The sequence below is a fragment of the Myotis yumanensis genome, unplaced genomic scaffold (assembly GCF_028538775.1).
Source record: "Myotis yumanensis isolate MYYU_CA2020_CCGP unplaced genomic scaffold, mMyoYum1.0.hap1 SCAF_3, whole genome shotgun sequence".
NCBI classification, from domain to species: Eukaryota; Metazoa; Chordata; class Mammalia; order Chiroptera; family Vespertilionidae; genus Myotis; species Myotis yumanensis.
Window position 1 is genome coordinate 26,974,234 of NW_027223754.1, and position 18,821 is coordinate 26,993,054.

The following is an 18,821-nucleotide window of genomic DNA, read 5'->3' on the forward strand; positions in this document are numbered from 1 at the left end:
TATACTGATATGCCACATATTGATATGGCTGTGCTGATATATTAGTATCCTAACTGAAAAGTTTGTTACAAGCCCCTAAAGGAAATATTAATTAACCTTGAGGTGATCTCCCTTTTTCTTCTAGATGACAGCAATGGAGACGCTGCAACCTCCTTCACCTTCCCACATGAACCTAGAATCTGAGTTTACCTATGTGCCCCTGCTCAAGTCCTTGGCCTGCCTTTCATACCAGATTCCCCGCTAAAACCCTATTATGTAGAAATTATGGAGACATCACTGAACAGTGATGGGAGATACCTTAGGAGAGGAAAGAAAACCAATGCTTTACCAATCCACCTACCCATACATGGAGGAGTGGGAATGTTTTGGTGACAGGTGGAAATAGTTGAAGGGGTTACTTGTGTACCCAGAGAGCACTTGATTGTGTAGGCTTGAACCTTTACACAGCTCATCACTAACCCCAACGTCCATGTGGCTCTTCCATCTGCACAATAGGGATTGTTACATGATTTGCTTCACCCGGCTGCTGTCAGATGATGTATGGAGGAAGCGTGGCCAATGACTTGTTCCTACATACATGTGGATGCTGGACTAATTATTTATTTATGACCCCCACTACCATGAAACATTTTGGGGGTAGTAACAGAACAGATGTATTTTTCATTCACTTGGTAAACACCAGCTTCTCCCTCTTCCCCCAAATTCCAATTGAGTTGCTGTGAGGATTTCATGGCACAAGACTGGTTAACTAACTCATCCAGGTGTGTGGGGTGGGGACAGGGCCACCGGAGGTCCCAGGGCAGCCTGGTTTGGAAGGGGGGTGAGCCCAGGTGGGCTGGGGAGTTGGTAGGAAGCAAGGATTTTCCCGCAGGTAAGTGACGGCTTACTGGCTGCTTCAGGACTGCCTATTGCATCGGTTCTCAACCTGTGGGTCGCGACCCCTTTGGGGTCGAATGACCCTTTCACAGGGGTCGCCTAAGACCATTGGAAAACACATATATAATTACATATTGTTTTTGTGATTAATCCCTATGCTTTAATTATGTTCAATTTGTAACAATGAAAATACATCCTGCATATCAGATATTTATATTATGATTCATAACAGTAGCAAAATTACAGTTATGAAGTAGCAACGAAAATAATGTTATGGTTGGGGGTCACCACAACATGAGGAACTGTATTAAAGGGTCGAGGCATTAGGAAGGTTGAGAACCACTGGCCTATTGCCTCAGGACTCCTACCACGTGCCCACCTCAAGTCTGGTGCCAGACGGGGACTTGGAGCATTTTGGTCCAGGCAGTAGAAGGAGCCCTGCACCAGGTATCACAGGACTGGTTTCTATCTCTGGTTCTGCTATGGCTCTGCCAAGGAGCCTCTGCCAGTTGCTTCTGCAGAGGCGGAGAGCTGACCTCTTCCATCTGACACTAATTCCTCCCGAGTCCCCTTCATGATACTGACAACCGGGGATGGTGACACTTCCAAACTCCCTCTCCCTCAGAGGGGTGCTGGAGCACTTACAGATAAAGGCCCCGGAGGCCCCGCAGGTCTGTGCCTGAACCTGAGCCTGTGCCTGAGCCTGAGCCTGTGCCTGAGCCTGAGCCTGTGCCTGTGCCTGTGCTTGAGCCTGAGCTGTGCCTGTGCCTGTGCCTGAGCCTGAGCCTGAGCCTGTGCCTGTGCCTGTGCCTGAGCCTGTGCCTGTGCCTGTGCCTGAGCCTGAGCCTGAGCCTGAGCCTGTGCCTGAGCCTGAGCCTGAGCCTGTGCCTGTGCCTGTGCCTGAGCCTGAGCCTGTGCCTGTGCCTGAGCCTGTGCCTGTGCCTGTGCCTGAGCCTGAGCCTGAGCCTGAGCCTGAGCCTGTGCCTGTGCCTGTGCCTGTGCCTGTGCCTGAGCCTGAGCCTGAGCCTGTGCCTGTGCCTGTGCCTGTGCCTGTGCCTGAGCCTGAGCCTGAGCCTGAGCCTGTGCCTGAGCCTGAGCCTGAGCCTGAGCCTGAGCCTGTGCCTGTGCCTGTGCCTGTGCCTGTGCCTGAGTCTGAGTCTGTGCCTGTGCCTGAGCCTGTGCCTGTGCCTGTGCCTGTGCCTGTGCCTGAGTCTGAGCCTGAGCCTGTGCCTGTGCCTGTGCCTGTGCCTGTGCCTGAGCCTGAGCCTGAGCCTGAGCCTGTGCCTGAGCCTGAGCCTGAGCCTGAGCCTGAGCCTGAGCCTGAGCCTGTGCCTGTGCCTGAGCCTGTGCCTGTGCCTGTGCCTGTGCCTGAGCCTGTGCCTGAGCCTGTGCCTGAGCCTGAGCCTGAGCCTGAGCCTGTGCCTGAGTCTGTGCCTGAGCCTGTGCCTGTGCCTGTGCCTGTGCCTGTGCCTGTGCCTGTGGGTGGCTTTTATTACTCAACACCTCACTTGCTAGTTTTCCATCCTTCCCCGCTTCCTCTCCTGGGCCTCCCAGTGGCCGTCCAGGATCCCTGCAGACATCACTTCCCCACGGCATGGGTCTTACCGCGACAGGGGTTCTGACCTTCGCTGTAAATAAAAGCTCTGCAGGGAAGGCGTTGTAACTGACTACAGAATCCGTTCTCCAAGGTACAATGTGCAAAGTTTCCGTGAGTAAGTGGGTCCATGGAGGCAAGGGCAGGGCAGCCCAGTGCGGGTTAAGGAAACGGGCTGGAGCGGAGAGGGGGGCGGGGAGCCGGGGGAACTCGGTCCCGAAAGAGGAAGGACCACCTACTAGTGGAATAGACCCCGGCCCCCCTCTCCTGGGCCGCTGGCCGCGCATCGGTGTCTTAGCCGCGTCCCCAACTTTGCGGGAGCTCAGTAACCAGTCACGTGCAAAGCCGCCCACCTGCAGGGGACCCCGGGCTCCGCGCCGCCGTCAGAGGGCGGACAGACTCCGCCGGCGCCCCGCTCCGACCGGGCAGCGGGACGCACTGCAGAGGGGCTGGGGGAGCGGGTGGGCGCAGCCCCGCGCGGCCCCGCGGCCTCTCCCGGCGCGAGCGCTGGGGCTCGGCCGCGGTTCAGCCCGCCCGCCGCCGCCGCTCCCCGCCCCCCGGGTCCCCGGAGGCTCCGCGGCAGCAGGAGCGGGAGGTGGAGCCGAGCCCGCGGCGGCAGCGCAGGAGGGAAAGTTGGCGGCGCGGGAGCAGCGGGAGCGGCGGGGCAGCGCGGGGAGCCTCGGTGAGTGGGGTCCGCTCCCCGGCCCGCCGGGTGTGGCACGCGTGGGGGCGGCGGGGCGGCTGCCTGGCGCTCTCCGCCCGCGACCTCGGGGAGGCTGTGCAGCCCGGAGGGTGGCGCGGCGCCCGGCCTCCCGCCGTCCTGCCCGCCGGGTTGCGGGCTCAGGCCGGCGGAGGGGACTCGGCGCCCTGGGCTCGGGCGGCTCGCCGGGAGGGCGCTACGCCTTCGGGGCCGGGCGGGGATGCGCGAGGGAGGCTCCCGGGGCGGGTCCGGGCTGTGGCCCGCCGAGGGTCCCTTGGCGTCACCAGCCTTGCTGGTGGCCTTTCTCTCTCCTACACCCACGAAAAAGTAGCCTTGGCACGTGCCCGCGGGGCTGCTCGGCGGGCATTGGGAGCTGTTTCTGCTGCGATGGAGAGGGTGGAGGGGGCGGGCGGGGGTGGCGGGTGGGCAGCGCGCGCTGGCCCAGGACCCGGACCCGGTCTCCGCGACCGAGGGTGCCCCGAGGAAGTGTTGCTGTGAGGTCGGCCGCTAGAAGCTGTTGCAGGGCGTGGGTTGGGGGTACCCCGGTTTGCAGGGCGGGAAGGAGGAGGGAAGCTGTGCAAACAGAAGGCAAAGTTGTTGTTTCCGCGACACTTCCTGCACCTGCACCACCGTCAGTGATTTCGAAGTTATCTTTTCATCGATGAGCAAAGGAAGAGTGATGGGAGAGGAAAAGATCTTAACAGGACTGTGCATGCTCAAGCAGTGAACACTAATAAGCGAGAGAACGGTTATTTCGCAAACTCCACGTTTGTTCTGATTTCAAAGCCTCAGAGTATTTTTACGTAAATGTCATTGGATGGGTAGATGATAAATATAACCTCTTTTTTACTAGACATTTAAATGTAATTCTACCAGACTTCTTGGATTTTGCTAACAGTGTTCGTACAAGAAAGTCATCATTATCAATCCTGTTACTTGTAGCAACGAACATTAGTAAGTCCTTTGCAGTGTTGTCATGTTGCTAATTGGAAGGAGAAAAGTCTCCCAATTGGAATTAGAAGCATAAAGCAAACATGAAAGCCTTCGTCACAACAAGGGACCTGAAAGCGTGTCAGTGCAGAATAGGCAATGGGATTGTGGGTTGTGCACCCGCAGAAAGGCAGTTCCTGGAAAGCAAGGGAAGGGCCATCCGTGGTTGTAGGAACCCAGGGCCTATTTCATGCTTTCTCTGTATTGAACTACCATGTGATATGTGCCCTAAATTACACGGTATTGTTCATCGCTGCGTCCAAATCTCACACGTCTGCTTGCAAACTGGATTGCTGGGGTTCAAAGCAAAGTGTCAGACATTTGGGTGCACTGAAGCGAGCGTTTGCCCTGCCATCCCAGATCCCTGAGTGCAAGTGGCCTCTGCCATCTATTAGCTGCATGACCAAGGGCGAGTCATTACCCTCTCCCAGCCCTGGTTTCCTCCGTGGTGAAATGCCAGCACTATTCCTCCCGGTATGGAGATGCTGTGCAGAATGAAATAACATGAGGAACTTAGTCCAGTGTCTGGGGCACAGTAAGAGCTTCGTCAATACCGCCTCTTGCTTTTTGTCTTCCTCTACTTTTCGGAAGCCCCAATTCTGGCCTATTTCAACATTTTTTTTTTAAATTTAAAATTCCTTTTTCTTTGCAATCTTACTTTTCATTCATCCGTTCAATTTCCATCTGTTGGAAAACCTCAGATGCTGCCCTCTGTAGGTGTTTGACAATGAGGAGCTGAGACTCTGAGGTTGGTGTGGGGGATCCTTCAGGTTTTTACTGCTGGTGAGACTCCGTCCTAGGGTCATAGGATGATGAATCGTACTTCCCAGGCTTCATATTGTCCTCGCTCTGTCCCTAATGTGATGTTATTACACCGAAACAGAAGTAACAGGACGCTCTGTGAGGGTGCTCCTCTCTCCTGTTTACCCCGTCTCCTTGCCCAGCTCAGTGCCTGGCAGGGCGGCAGGGCTTAATAAATATTTGTTGACTTGAAATATAGAATGTAACGGAGTTATTCTGCAGGTCACAGCTTTTTATTTTTTTTATTTTTATTTTTATTGCGGATGAAAGGGCCTTGGGATTCTAAATGATAGCCCTACTATATTTTAGGGCTAATAGAGGTTATTAGAGAAGCGAAGCTCAGGTAGACTTTATTACCTATTGATTTTGCCCTGTGATGAAGCAGTCTTATAAAACGGCTAAGGCCAGGCTGCAGCGGTGGCTTCACCACTAGGGGCCTCCTCTGCCTCGTGTATCACCCCAGGCTGGCAGTTATGGCCATTATTCTGTTCCGTGAGGTAGCAAAGGACTTTAACTTCTTGGCTTCTTGACACGGAATACTTTATTAGAAAAGAGCAACCTTGTGTGAAAAGCATTACCGAAGGCCTAAAACGAAATGAAAGCAGTCTTAAATGACAGATTCGGTACCCTTTGGAATAACTTTAGATGTAAAGGCTTAAAGGAGATTGGAGAATTGGGCTTTTTACTTTGCACACCCTTATATTCAAATATGTGATTAAAAAAAACTTTCTAAAAATCAAATACAGTGGGGCCTTGACTTACGAGTGTCCCGACTAACGAGTTTTTCCCGAGATAGGAGCTGTCTCTCGGCCGATTTTTTGCTTTGAGTTGACAGAGTAATTTGAGTTAACGAGCTCCTTAACGAGCTCCGTCACATTACGAAATAAACTCATAAGTCAAGGCCCCACTGTATAGGATTTTGATCTAATATTTTCAAGGTTTTTTTTTTGGGGGGGGGGCGTGTCTTTGGTGGAGCTTATTTTAATCTTTTAAAATGGCTTTATTTCCTAGCAACAACAATAGAGCTTCATTGTAGGTAAAAAGGAATCTTATCTGGTCAGTGGAAGTTCCTGGAGCATTTTACTTTTTATGAGGGGACCACATTAAACTCTACCTTTAAAAAAGATGATTTATTATATTCCAAGATGCGTCATTGAGAAGCATGTTTCTTCTGCGAGTTTTTGGGAAAAACTCTTATTTCTAAAGTCTGAGTTGAATGAAGTTAGGCTTGAGATCATGGAACAACTTTAAGGTGTGTTGGTGCTTTTATTTATCAGCTACAACTGGCTATTTGGTAGGAAAAGTACTAACAATGTAGGCAAGCGAACATTACTACCGAAAATACTGCCTTATCATTTGCCAATGAGTAAGGGAATACTCTGTTTTCAGTGAAATTTAGTTACAGCGACAAACTGAGCACCATTCATCTCTAACGTAAAATTAACAGTCCGAGAAGAGTTCAGTGCACGGCAGGCCCAGACGCTTATCAAGGGGTTTCTTCTCTTAGCCGAACGCCTCTGAGTTCAGAGAGTTATCAGGCCTCCAGTTCTGATTTTCACATGATAGGGTCTTGTAAAACAAGGCGATCTGATTTTTGCTGTTTTTCCATCCCGGTCTAGACCAGTATGCTTTAGGGAACCGGGTCAGAGAAATAACTTGTGTGTGAAGGTCCCAGGACATTTTTATTATCACTTCCCTCTGATTAAGCTAACGTTTTTGGATTATTTTCAGGATTCTGAGCATATTAAAAACGACACAGATCCCGTTTGCACAAAGTAATGCTTCTGTAGAACAGGAAGAACATTGCTTTTGCCCTCAAACCTCTGGCTAGTGAAGGCGATGGCGCCTCCCTGCTTCTCTCTTCTTCCCAGAATGAAGCTGAGTCTAAGCCAAAATGTATAAAGCTGTATGCAGAACAAGGCGTTTCAGTTTGGACAGGAGCCCTTGAGCTGACCAAGATTATGGATGTGCTAGGTGGTTGGAAATGAACGAGTCTTTATACACGGGAGTCATTTTTAGGAACCTGCACTTGGGAGGTGCCTCTTGGATGGGTGTTCACTAGAATTTGCAATAATGTTGAACCTCTCACTTAGTGAAATACGACGTTGCCTCACAGGTAATTTTTGTTGTTGTTTTTAGACAATGCGAAACATAACCTCTGGTTATCCAGGGTCATGTCTGGTACTTTGTTTCATTTTTGCACACAGGGACCTTTGAGTTGATGGAGGAAAAGGGAAACAGGAAGCAGGGTAGACGGGAATTGTCTATTTATACTGAAGACTGGGTTCCCTGCCTATTTTTGGGGTCCCAAGGCACTTAGGTATACACTGTTGTAGCTTAGTAATAGGTGGTGTTCACTGGTGATTTTGGGGTATACTCATCCACTCTGTTAATGAAATTACAGTCATGTGACACATAGCAATGTTTTGGTCAACAACAGACCAAATATATGATGGTGGTCTCATCCTATATAATAAGAGAGAAATATGCAAATTAGGCCGGGACATCACGACCAGCTCAGAGCAACCCCCAGCCTCAGCGGACACACACCACACACCAGGGCTGGGGGTGGGCTCCAAGTGGCCACGGTGCAACTTGGAGCCCACCCCCAGCCCCAGTGCTGCCCAGCTCCGAGGCCACTCCCTCCGGGGGTTCGCGGGCAGGCACACTGCCCACCTGCCCGGGAGCAAGGCCCCCAGCGGACCCATGGACCCACCCAGGGGGGCGTACTCTGAGCCACCACCACTCCCAGGGGGAGCGGGCCTAAGCCATCAGTAGGGCATCCCCTGAGGGCTCCCAGATTGTGAGAGGGGGCAGGCTGGGCTGAGGGACACCCACCCAGTGCACGAATTTCCTGTCACCTTGTGATATCTAGCTGTAGTAACATCCTAATTACTCACGTATTTGTGGCGATGCTCGTGTAAACGGAACTCCTGGCCTGCCAGTCGTATGAAAGTATAGCACAGTGGTTCTCAACCTTCTGGCCCTTTAAATACAGTTCCTCATGTTGTGACCCAACCATAACATTATTTTCGTTGCTACTTCATAACTGTAATGTTGCTACTGTTATGAATCGTAATGTAAATATCTGATATGCAGGATGGTCTTAGGCGAACCCTGTGAAAGGGTCGTTCGACCGCCAAAGGGGTCGCGACCCACAGGTTGAGAACCGCTGGTATAGCACATATAGTGACAGTAGTAGGCTATCCACCTAGGTTTGTGTGATGTTTGCAGGACAAACATCTCCTAATGAAAACTTCTCAGACCGTCTCCCCGTTGTTAAGGGGTGCGTGACTCTATTAAAACGATGTTCTTCCACTTAGGTCCTGGGTTCTCTCAAAAGTGACTTTCTACTTCTGTCTCCCATTTGTTAGAAACTTGCTAAAGTTAATGCAGCAGTCAACACGCAGACAGGGCTGCGGCTAGCCCACACAGTGCCCCTGGTGGTGGACTGTCCTGGGTCAGGACGCATGGTGTGGTGAGCAGAGAGTGGCCTGGACGTAAGCCCCGCTCCCCTCCCGCTGGGCACTCTTGTGTGGCACCAGACATCTGCACAACTTGCCTGTGAAAGTGGTTAGGAAAGTGCTTGGCACATAGTCAATGAGAAATATGTTACTGCTGGTTATTGTCGTCATTGTTATTGGTGGCATTGCTTTCAGGGTAGATCTTTCTAGTAATCACAGTAATCTAGAACAGAGGATCCAGGTGAACTCAGTGCTTATAGTAACGTTTGCAAAAGCAAGCGATTCATTTCGGGTTTCTCCTTGCACTTGCATCCCGGTTCTCTTCACGTGATAAAAATGGCTAACACCTACGGAGCACTTAACCACCTGGCAGCGGCTCTGCTGAGCGTGGGCCGGGAGCTATTCATTTACTCCGCAGTCAGTTTAAGAAGCGGCACTGCTATTATCTGCACGTCACAGAGGAGAGAACCAAGGCTTAGAGCGGTGAGTTACTTGCCCAAGGTCAGCTCCTACGTGGTGGACCTGGGCTTTGAGTCCCTGTCTGCCTGGATCCAGGACCTGAGCTCAGAACCTCTGTGCTGTTTTTCAGCACAAATACTCATTGAATTGGCAGCCTAGAGTCTGCTGTAGAGTTGAGGGTTGACAAAAACGTGAAAATATCGATTTTCCTTAGAATATTATATTTGTATCCATTTCTGGACATGATGGTGCAAGATGACAAATGGATTTTTATCAGTGGGTCTGCTTCAGCACTTTTTATTTATAGATTTTTATATGTAGCTTTTTCTAGTAGCTCAAAATACCATATAACGTAGTACAACTTATTTCTGTACAACATTTAACTTCTTATCAAGGCACGTTGCAGGCATGTTATAAGCAGAATATATGAGTAAAATCAGGTGTGTGGGTTTCAGACTATTAAGGTATGAAGGCTGGAATCAACCATTCATGCATTAATTTCACAAATACAGAATGGGGCAAAAGTAGGTTTACAGTTGTTTGTATGGAAAATAATCCTATATAATAAAAGCAAATTGTCCCCTCAACTGGGAGTTCTTCCGGGAGTTCGACCAGGGGTCGGGGCCAGCGAAGGAAAGGAGGGAAGCCCTGTTGGCAGGCGGCTGGGGGAAGGGAGGGAGGCCCTGGCCTGCGGCCGGCAGCTGCTAGGGACCCTACCAGTGCCCAAATTTCGTGCACTGGGCCTCTAGTACAATAATAATAATGTAAGAACATACTCTGTATTTGGGGTACTTACTGGAAACGTGCTTTTGCCCCACCCTGTATTTATTTTTCACTCCATATTTTAAGGCACTCTGCTAGGCTCTCCAGACATTGCAGACATGGGCAAGGCAGACATGGGCCAGCATTTGAGCCTTTGGAACTGGGCAATCCTAGGGTTGAATCCCAACTCTACCACTTACTGACTGGGAGTCCTGGCCCCATCATTGAACATCTTGGGGCTTAGTTTCCTTGTGCACACAGTGGGGATTGTAATACCTTAAGGCTGTTGTAAGAACAGAATGAGGTGTATAGGGAACTCAGCTTAATCCCTACCCACTCATTTCTCTGAGGTCACCTCCTCCTCCTGCAGGAAGCATGCTCATGGAAGGGGCTGGGGAACCAGGAAAAGGAGAGTACCTCCCACCTGAAATCTTTCCTGGCTCCGGTTCACCCCATGCTCTTTGGACGGCCTCTCGCTGCACTTCACCCAGAATCTGCCACTTGTCCTCATTCAGGGGGAGTCATACACATGACTGTCCTGTTCTGAGCAGCCCCAGGTGCAAGGCATGGGATATAAGACAGTTCTTAGTGGCCACAACTGAGAGAAGTTTGTTTCCTTTTCTGATCTGCAAAGAAGTTCTTGGCTGGAGGGGGAGAGAATGAGTGCAGTGGAGGGTGGGGCAGAGGTGGAGGTGGGGGGGTCTTTGGAGGGGACTGAGGCCTGAGGGAGAGAGTGAGGGGGGCAGCAAATGCAAGGCCAGAAGCTGGATTGGAGAGGCAGGTTCTTTCACAGTTGCAACCAAGGCCTCTGCCCCATCCCCCTCCACTTTCTAGTGTGGAAATAAAATATCAGTGATGTAAAGCAACTTGCCTAGGGGCCCCACAGCCCAGAAAACCAGGACTTCCCCCACCTCCCCAGGATCTGCTTCAGGGAGAGGCTTTTTGTCCAAAGGTGAAGCTATTTGCTGATGACAAGGGAACCCCCTTCCCTCTAACTGGCAACAGCTGGACCTGAGTGTCAGGTGAGCCTCAGGTGTGCAGAGAAGACTGGGCTTGTCCTCCATTCACAGCTGACGCAGGCTTCATGCCCCCGTGCGCCAGCGAGCTGCTGATTGGGGGCACTTTAGTTTCCAATTGCCAAGAGGGGGCCCAGCACCTTCCTCTGTTGCCCTCCAATGGGCTACCTGACCCCTACACCCCACCCAACGGCAGACCTTTTTTCCCTCCTCAAACTTTTAAAATTTATCGAGACTTATTTTGTGTCCTAACATGTGGTCTATCCTAGAAAATGTTCCGGGTGCACTTGAAAAGGATGTATATTCTCCTGCTTTGGGGTGGAATGCTCTGTAGATATCAATTAAGTCCATCTGATCTGGTGCGTTATTTAGGCTGCTGGTTCCTTGTTGAGTTTATGTCTGGAAGTTCTATCCACTGATGCCAATGGGGTGTTAAAATCTCCTACTATGACTCCAAACCGCAGACTTTGCCCGGCGGCCCTCCACATCTCCCAGCCTCCAGAATGGCCACTGGGCATGCCTGGGCCCCACGCATCGAACTTGACCCGCATGGCCTGTGAGCTGGGACAGGACCCTAGACCCGTGGTCGGCAAACTGCGGCTTGCAAGCCACATGCGGCTCTTTGGCCCCTTGAGTGTGGCTCTTCCTAAGCCTTAGGAGTATCCTAATTAAGTTAATAACGATGTACCTACCTATATAGTTTAAGTTTAAAAAATGTGGCTCTCAAAAGAAATTTCAATCGTTGTACTGTTGATATTTGGCTCTGTTGACTAATGAGTTTGCCGACCACTGCCCTAGACTACAGGTACTGGAGGCGGCCTCTGAGGCCTGAAGTGGTGTCTGGGCCTTTTCTGCAACACCCTGTTGTGCGCTTCAGCAGATCAGGACGTCCCCCCCACCCCCCGCCCCGCTCCCCCCCAGTGTTGGCATATGCACGGGTCAGAGCTGGGCCAGAAGAGGGGACTCTGGAGGGGGCTGGGGTCACATGTGTAGCGAACCCAGGAGAAGCAGGGGGCCAGACCGAGCGGACAGCGTACAGTGCCGTATTGAGTGGTGAGCGGTTGGGTCCCGGCCCTGTTCTTCCTTATCTGTCTCTTCTCACCTGTTCCCCTCCCTCCCCCTCCCTCCCCTTCCCCCTCCCCCTCCCCCCTCCCCCTCCCACACTTATGGGAGTGATAGAGCTAAAGATATATAAAATCCAAGGTAGACTGTGATGAATTCATTGAAAACATTAGTTTCTAATTCTCCCTCTTGGGGCTGTGACACACCTGGCAGTGGTGTTGGGTGACATGTGAGCTCTGGGTCCCCATCACCCTGGGCTGGCACCCAGGCTGGCCAGAAGCAGAGGAATTCCAGGAGGCCATGGCATCTGGCAGCCCAGGACAGGTGCCTGCGGTGAAGAATAAGGTTTGGGTCTAAAGGGTGAAGGTGAGGCTTTTGGGGGGAGTAGCCAAGAACTCAGGTCCCATGGAAATTGGAACGAGCCAGGAACAAAGGCTGAGGTGGGTGGAATGGAAAGGGTTTGGGATCTAGGTGGAGAGCAAGGTGAGACTATCAGCAGCTTGTTCTTGAGGGGCACGGGGTGAGGTCAGGTGGCTCAGATGTGCAGCCTGAGGCAGAGTGGGCTTTGCTGAAAGTTAGGAAAAGGTCTGTACCCTCCCCGCTCCCCCCGCCCCCCCCCCCCCCACACACATCCCCCTTTGGTGCCTGCTCTGTGCTTCTAGCTCCTGGTCTCCTGTGGCAGGTGTTCCCCAAAGCAGTGCATCCTCTCTCAGCAAGGAGCCAAGTCACAATGATTATTGGTTGTTGCCAGTTCTGACTCTGGGTCTTCAAGGCGTAGCCGGTATCAGTAAAATAGGCCTTTTTAACTTTTTTTCAGTTGGAGATTTGGTTAAATACACCCAGATCTGTTTCACAGTGAGGCAGAGAGCCAGGTTCAAGGGGCCCCTTGCATGGGGTCCTGCTGGCATTTCTGTAGAGTAGGCTGGGTTGTGAGATCAGAGAATGTTTTTAGAGAGATGTTCCTAGTGGTTTTATGATAATGAGCCACCTTGTGTGGTGTCCAGGGTAGATGCTGTGGGTGGTAGGGAGGGAATGCGGGCTTTACAGAACCATTACAGTTCAGGACTGTCTCCCTCAGCCGGGGAGCAGGAGACCTTGACTCATTGTTTATTATGCGTCGGCACAGAGGCACAAACCAGCCCTTCTGTGAGTAAGCAAACAGAACCTTCCCAGGTGCAAGAGAAGCTTGATTCAGGGTTTAAAAAAAAAATGTAAAAAATTTAAAAACAGTCTCGAATCAGGAGCAGTTTAAAGCAAGTTACTGCAATTTTCAACAGCTCATTTTATAGGCTTAATAGAGTGTATTAAAATGAAACGAGCAAGCAAACGTTAAGCAAACAACACAAGGATAGCTTTGTAGGAAGAGGACTAGCCCTTGAAATGAAGTTCAAGTTAGTTGATATGGAGATGAGCAGAATGAATGTATGCTGAGCCCGCTGAGTGAGAAAACAGGGGAAACGAGGAATCGGGTGAGGAAGCAGCAGATGAGGAAGCAGCACCTCGTCAGTGGGCGTGGGAGTTTGAGTCAGTTCACCAGCTTCACAACTTCACTCTTTAACTGTGATCTCGGGCAAGTTACCTCATTGTTGAGATCCCAGTTTTCTTGTCTGTAAAATGAGGGTACTAGGATCTATCGTATTGGGCGGCTTGCAGATGGATTTAGATAATGTACATAAACTGCTTAGCACGTGGTCAGTACTCGATACATGCCAGCTGGTATTGTGACGGAGGCGCCCAGGAAGGAAGCCTGGAAGAGGACCCAGCGCATTGGGAAAACGAGGAGGAGCAGTCTGTGTTTGCTCTGGACCTTGAGTCTTCTCATTCTACTCTTGGATAGTTTTTTAATGTCTTAAATTCAGATGATTATAATCATATGTGTCTTAACACCCTCTGTATACATGCCACTCTGATAAGGTCCTTCAGTATAAAAACGAATCCCAGAAAACCACCGTTGGTACCTTATGTAGCTGACAGTCTTGGACTGACGGGAGTGAGATAGTGAGTGGGACTTGATGTTAAAGAATGAATTCCTGATGTGCCTGGCTGCTTTAATTAGCTGTCCCAAGGATAGTAGCTCTTTTTTTTTTTTTTTAAATTTCTCATTCACTCTGTATACAGATGGAGAGGAAATAAGTACTTCTTCTTGGGCTTCCATAGACATAAGTAACTCAAAATACCCAAGATTCTCTTGGATATCTTATTTGTATAGAAGTAGGATTTATTTAAGTATGTTTGTGGCTACATAATGGGGACCAAGGGAGGAGACTTGTGTTTTAGGCGGATGTTGCTTTGGATGTACCTATGACTTGCAAGCTCTGGCTGCTATTGAAATGATGTTCTCTAAACTCATGGCCCTTAGATTTCTGGGTCCCATAAGTTTCTGGGCCTGAATAACAGGAGAGAGTTGAGTGTGAGGATTTTTAAATTTTAATCTCTCCTCCAGATGGAGGTATAGACAAATTGCTACAGAAGGAGACTAGGTGGGTAGAGAGGGGATTCCAAAGCTGACTCAGTCCGCAGGCCGACGCTCTATCCACTGAGCCAAACTGGTTTCGGCTAGCATTAGTCTTTTGCAGAAATAAGAGCATGTTTGAGATCACTTCAGTTATCTTCATATTTTGCAAATGAACAGAAAGAACCCCAGAGAGGTGAAGTGACTTAAGAAAGATGACCCAGCTCCTTAGTGCAATGCCATTGTTAGGAACAGAACCCCAGTCCCTTTTGTTTCATGCTGCTCTTGATGGGCCACGCAACATCCTTAGGTACCATAGCCCCTGGAAGGTTATTTCAGGTTCCCTTGCAATGATGCCACCTATGCAACTGTCTGCTCTCAGAATCTGTTGAGAATGTGCTTACGAAGCTCCTACCATGTGCCTAGCATTTTGCTCAGTGCTAGAGGCACATAGATGGGAAGATGGAGTTTCTGATCTCAAGGAGCTCACAGAAGAATGAAGTACAAAGTGGGGAATATATTATCAAGTTATGTCTTAATGAGATGTGGAACTTCTTCCCTGGGGATGGCAAGCTTTCGGTACCTACTTCAAAGCCAAGGGGGGATTGGTTTTTATTTCCTGTTGATTTTATAACATCAGAGTGGAAACGATGGCAATAAGCTTCATGAATCAAATCGACTCTGAATGATCTCAGTTTCATCTGTAAACATCCAGCTAGTAAATTAAAACTTGAAATCCTTTGTTCTCTGCACTTCAGATCCACGACCTTTCTGGGAACACTTGGTAAGAATAGTTCTGGAGGAGTTTGGTTAGGGACACAAGTCACAGATGGGATTGTTTGTGCCCAAGGAGAGGTAAGATCTACATCTTATCTGGCTATCATTATCTGGATATGGTTATCATTGCAGCTATGTCAGGGGTTGAATAGGTAGTTTTTCAATGAAAATGAGGCTCATTTTTCTCCTGGGAATACAGAAATGGCAGAAAGTTAGGAAGAAATCTGCCATGTGCTATGCACTAATTGAAGCACTTTACTTGTGGAATATTTTTTAAAAACCCGTACACAAATACGTGAAGAAGTGACATTCAGATAGACGGAGTGCCTTGACTATGGCAGGCAGAGCCAGCATTTCAAAATAGGTCTGTTTGCCATTAAAGCTTCTCCTCCCAAGACTGCCTGGTACCTCCATGGGTACCAGATGTAACCAAGCCTTACATGGTGATGGACATTGTAGTTGCTTTTATGTCATACTTGGACAAGACTGTGGACTCCTGGAGCATAGGGACCTTAGTTTACAAATTTTTTTGATGCATTCCACGGAGTAGAGCACAGTGCGTAGGCAAAGTCGGTTCTCAAAAGATATGTGTGGAGGGAATGAATGCAGCAACTTAATAATCAACAGGGTCAGTAAGAAGCTGTTCACAAATATGCAGATTGCCTTCCAGGACCCTTGCATTTGAGTGTCATTCTGACTTTGGAGAACTGAAGAGATAACCCACCCTTAGAAATCTCTTGTGCTATAAATTTTAGGTCATAAGCATGCCTGTTTATAACTATATTCATGAATACTGTCTTCTTACTTTGTGTTTTCTTAAGAGCTACCTGTAAACAAATTATGTATTCATAATCTTGTGGCAGGCCGTTGGATTTAATAGACTCAGGAAGGCTTCCAACACGTTAAGTGTTCTTGAAGGGCAATAAAAAGGAGGACTAATTATCTAACTGAAATGATTATAAGAGATGTTGGACATCTTGACTCACTGGGATTTTGACAGCAGTCAAAGTGGTTAGGAAAAGATAGCTTTGAGAAACAGCAAAGTTGATCTATGGGAACCCAGTTATTTTGTTAAGTCTATGGTGTGGGTGTATCTATAGCCTGCTGAGCGGGAGGACGGGACTAAATCATGCATGGAGTGTCTGGTTGGAGAGGCAATTTGAAAGTATGTGGCTGGTGTTCACAGTTGGAGCCTGTGAGATTTCACATTTAATGACTATACCTTTCCCGTAGCCATCTGTCTCTCTCTTTAATAAGCAGTATTCCTTATCAGACCTGATTTGTGTACATTTATTATACCATTATACTTATTAAATATTAAAGCATTTCTCCCCCTTGTGTGAAGTCTAATTAGGCAAAGTGTGCCATGCAAGCCTGGCATGATCATTCAGAGTAATAGCCTGGTCATTACCTATGACATACCTCAGCCTCCTGGATCATTTGTCTTCCCCCCCCCGCCCACCCCCCATAAGAGTCCATTGTACCAAATACAGTGCATGAAAGTTTGATGAAGGTTTCAGCACTGTTGGGCCATTAAGAAGGGTCAGGTCTCAAAGATGATGAAACCTTTTAAAAATGAGGATAAAAATTTGTTATTTATAGTTTGCATTTTTTCATGAATCAGGCTTCTGACTAGATATAGCTGCTGAAGTTAATTTTACTAAATTAAAGAATCTTAAAATGGCTTTAAAAGATAAAACTGCAAGTTGCAATGATGCTTGGAAGAAGAGCAAACCAATCAGTAAGTAGTGGCATTTTATACCTGCTCCTGGTAGAAAGAATGATTTAAGATATCAAACCTTTATCACTGAAAAGTCCATGTGGTGGTTCATTCTCACCTTTTCCACTTCGTCTGTGCAGTTTAACTCAAAAATATATTTGCATCAATGACTTAACAGCATAATTTTGTTTGCACAGGGCCAAAAAATGAGATCATGAATCACTCTAGTATCTTTGATAAGTTATCTAGCATCATTGTGAGACAACCACTGTAATGAATGTTGTCCTTTTTTTGGAGTGTTCACAGTACTTTCTCATTTATTATTTACATTTCTAAAAAAATCTGTAGTCTGCCATGAGCATATACAGACCCACAGGCATGTGCTTGCTCACATATTGATTGGCATGAGTCAGATTAGGAATAGGCCCAGTTTATTGCTTGTTATTCTCAGGGAGAAAAGCTTTTAAGTCATAAGTTTCATATAACATATGATTATCAGGCCAATAGGATTTTTCCTCTTGGTGGTCCCAGCAGCTCACGTTGGGGTTTTTGAAAGAGCCTTTGTCCCTTCACAACTGCAAATAGCAACAGCATTGCTTTCCATGTGTGCATTGCAGACAGCAGTGTCTCTCTTTGGAGTGAGCATTTACTCTGAGTTGTTTTTGAATATGGGCAACTCAAAATGAGATCTGGCTTTGAATTAAAACATGGATATAAAAATCAAAGAATGGCCGTAGCCGGTTTGGCTCAGTGGATAGAATGTTGGCCTGCGGACTCAAGGGTCCCAGGTTCGATTCCAGTCAAGGGCATGTACCTTGGTTGCGGGCACATCCCCAGTGGGGGGTGTGCAGGAGGCAGCTGATCGATGTTTCTGTTTCATCGATATTTCTGACTCTATCTCTCTCCCTTCCTCTCTGTAAAAAATCAATAAAATATATTTTTAAAAAAATCAAAGAATGGAAGAGAACTCATAGATCACCCCGTCTAATTTTTCTGCTCCTCAAGTGGGAAAGCTGAAGCTCAGAGAGCCCAGTGGCTCAGCCAGTCCACAGGGTGTCAGTTAGCAGGAGAAATGGCACTGAGGCTCCGCTCCTTCTGCACTTTTTCTTCAGGATGGTGGGGCCCTTCGTAGAGGGTGATGTTTGGATCAACTTTCCTGGGCCCTTCACAGGTGGAGCGGCATTTAGCTGAAGACAGAGTGGATGTAATCCAAATCTATCTGGGTTACAGAAGAATTTATGTTTTATATTTGCTAATTGGCCTATTGCTAGAAAATGAGAACTCAGAGGCAGGGGCCTGTCTTTGAGAATCTCCGAGTTCGGGCAGGATAGCAGACCTCTGTCCTGGGATTATTCAAGGGAAGGTTGGTTGTCGCTGGGCCAGAAGAGGACTCAGCTGGGGAGAGTCAGGTCTCTGTTTTGAAGGCCCAGAGTCTGGCTTGCAATGGCCACCATCAGGCCTTGAATAAGCCATTGAATCTACATGCCCTAAGGCCAAGGAGGACCCAAAGGGCACAGGTGTTAACTTACCCTGCCAAATAACTGTCATGGTGATTAATAACAGGCATGGTGGTGAAGCACATGGGGTCTGAAGCCCAACATATTTGGGTTAGACTAGCTTTCATGTACTCGCTATGGGATTTAGTCAAGTTACTTTAATGCTCTGAATAACATGGGAATAATAGCAAACATTTATCTTGTACTCACCACGTGACAGCGCTGCCTCAGTGCTTTAGGAATAGTAACTCATTTAATCTTCACCACAACCCTATGCGGTAGGTATTACCATTCTTCCACCTTCCTGCTGGGGAAACTGAGGCCCAAAGAGTGCTTAATGCATTGCTCAAGGTTATACAGCTTTTGAGGGTTTGAGCCAGGGTCTGAATCCTGGCAGTCTGTTGCTCTTTATCGCTTTCCCATGCTGGCTTTCAGTAGGATTAAGAGTGTTGTGAGGATCAAGTGGGAGAAGCACACAGGAAATATGAGCTGTCATTGTTCCTGATAATAATGCTAACATTGCCTTCGTAACAACAATACAACCTACAGGATCAGCAGCTTCTTTCCCCGCCGACAAGCTGCAAGGAGCCAGAGCATAATCAGAAAGTTGGTTTGGCAATTGGAGAAGTCACGCCGAGAGAATTCGGAAAAC

At 48.5% G+C, this 18,821-nt stretch overlaps 1 protein-coding gene across 3 annotated transcripts in view; it reads left to right on the forward strand.

Annotated features, from left to right (window-relative positions):
- Nucleotides 1–2,447: 2,447 nt before the first annotated feature.
- CSGALNACT1 (chondroitin sulfate N-acetylgalactosaminyltransferase 1) overlaps nt 2,448–18,821 on the forward strand; it is a 313,490-nt gene continuing 297,116 nt past the window's right edge. The window contains exon 1 of one of the 3 annotated variants that reach the window (XM_070408515.1): nt 2,448–2,588. The gene's annotated coding sequence lies outside the window, so the exon portion shown is untranslated. Of the gene's footprint in view, nt 2,589–3,061; nt 3,153–18,821 lie in introns of those variants that run through there. The other 2 variants (XM_070408511.1, XM_070408510.1) reach the window with 2 other exon arrangements.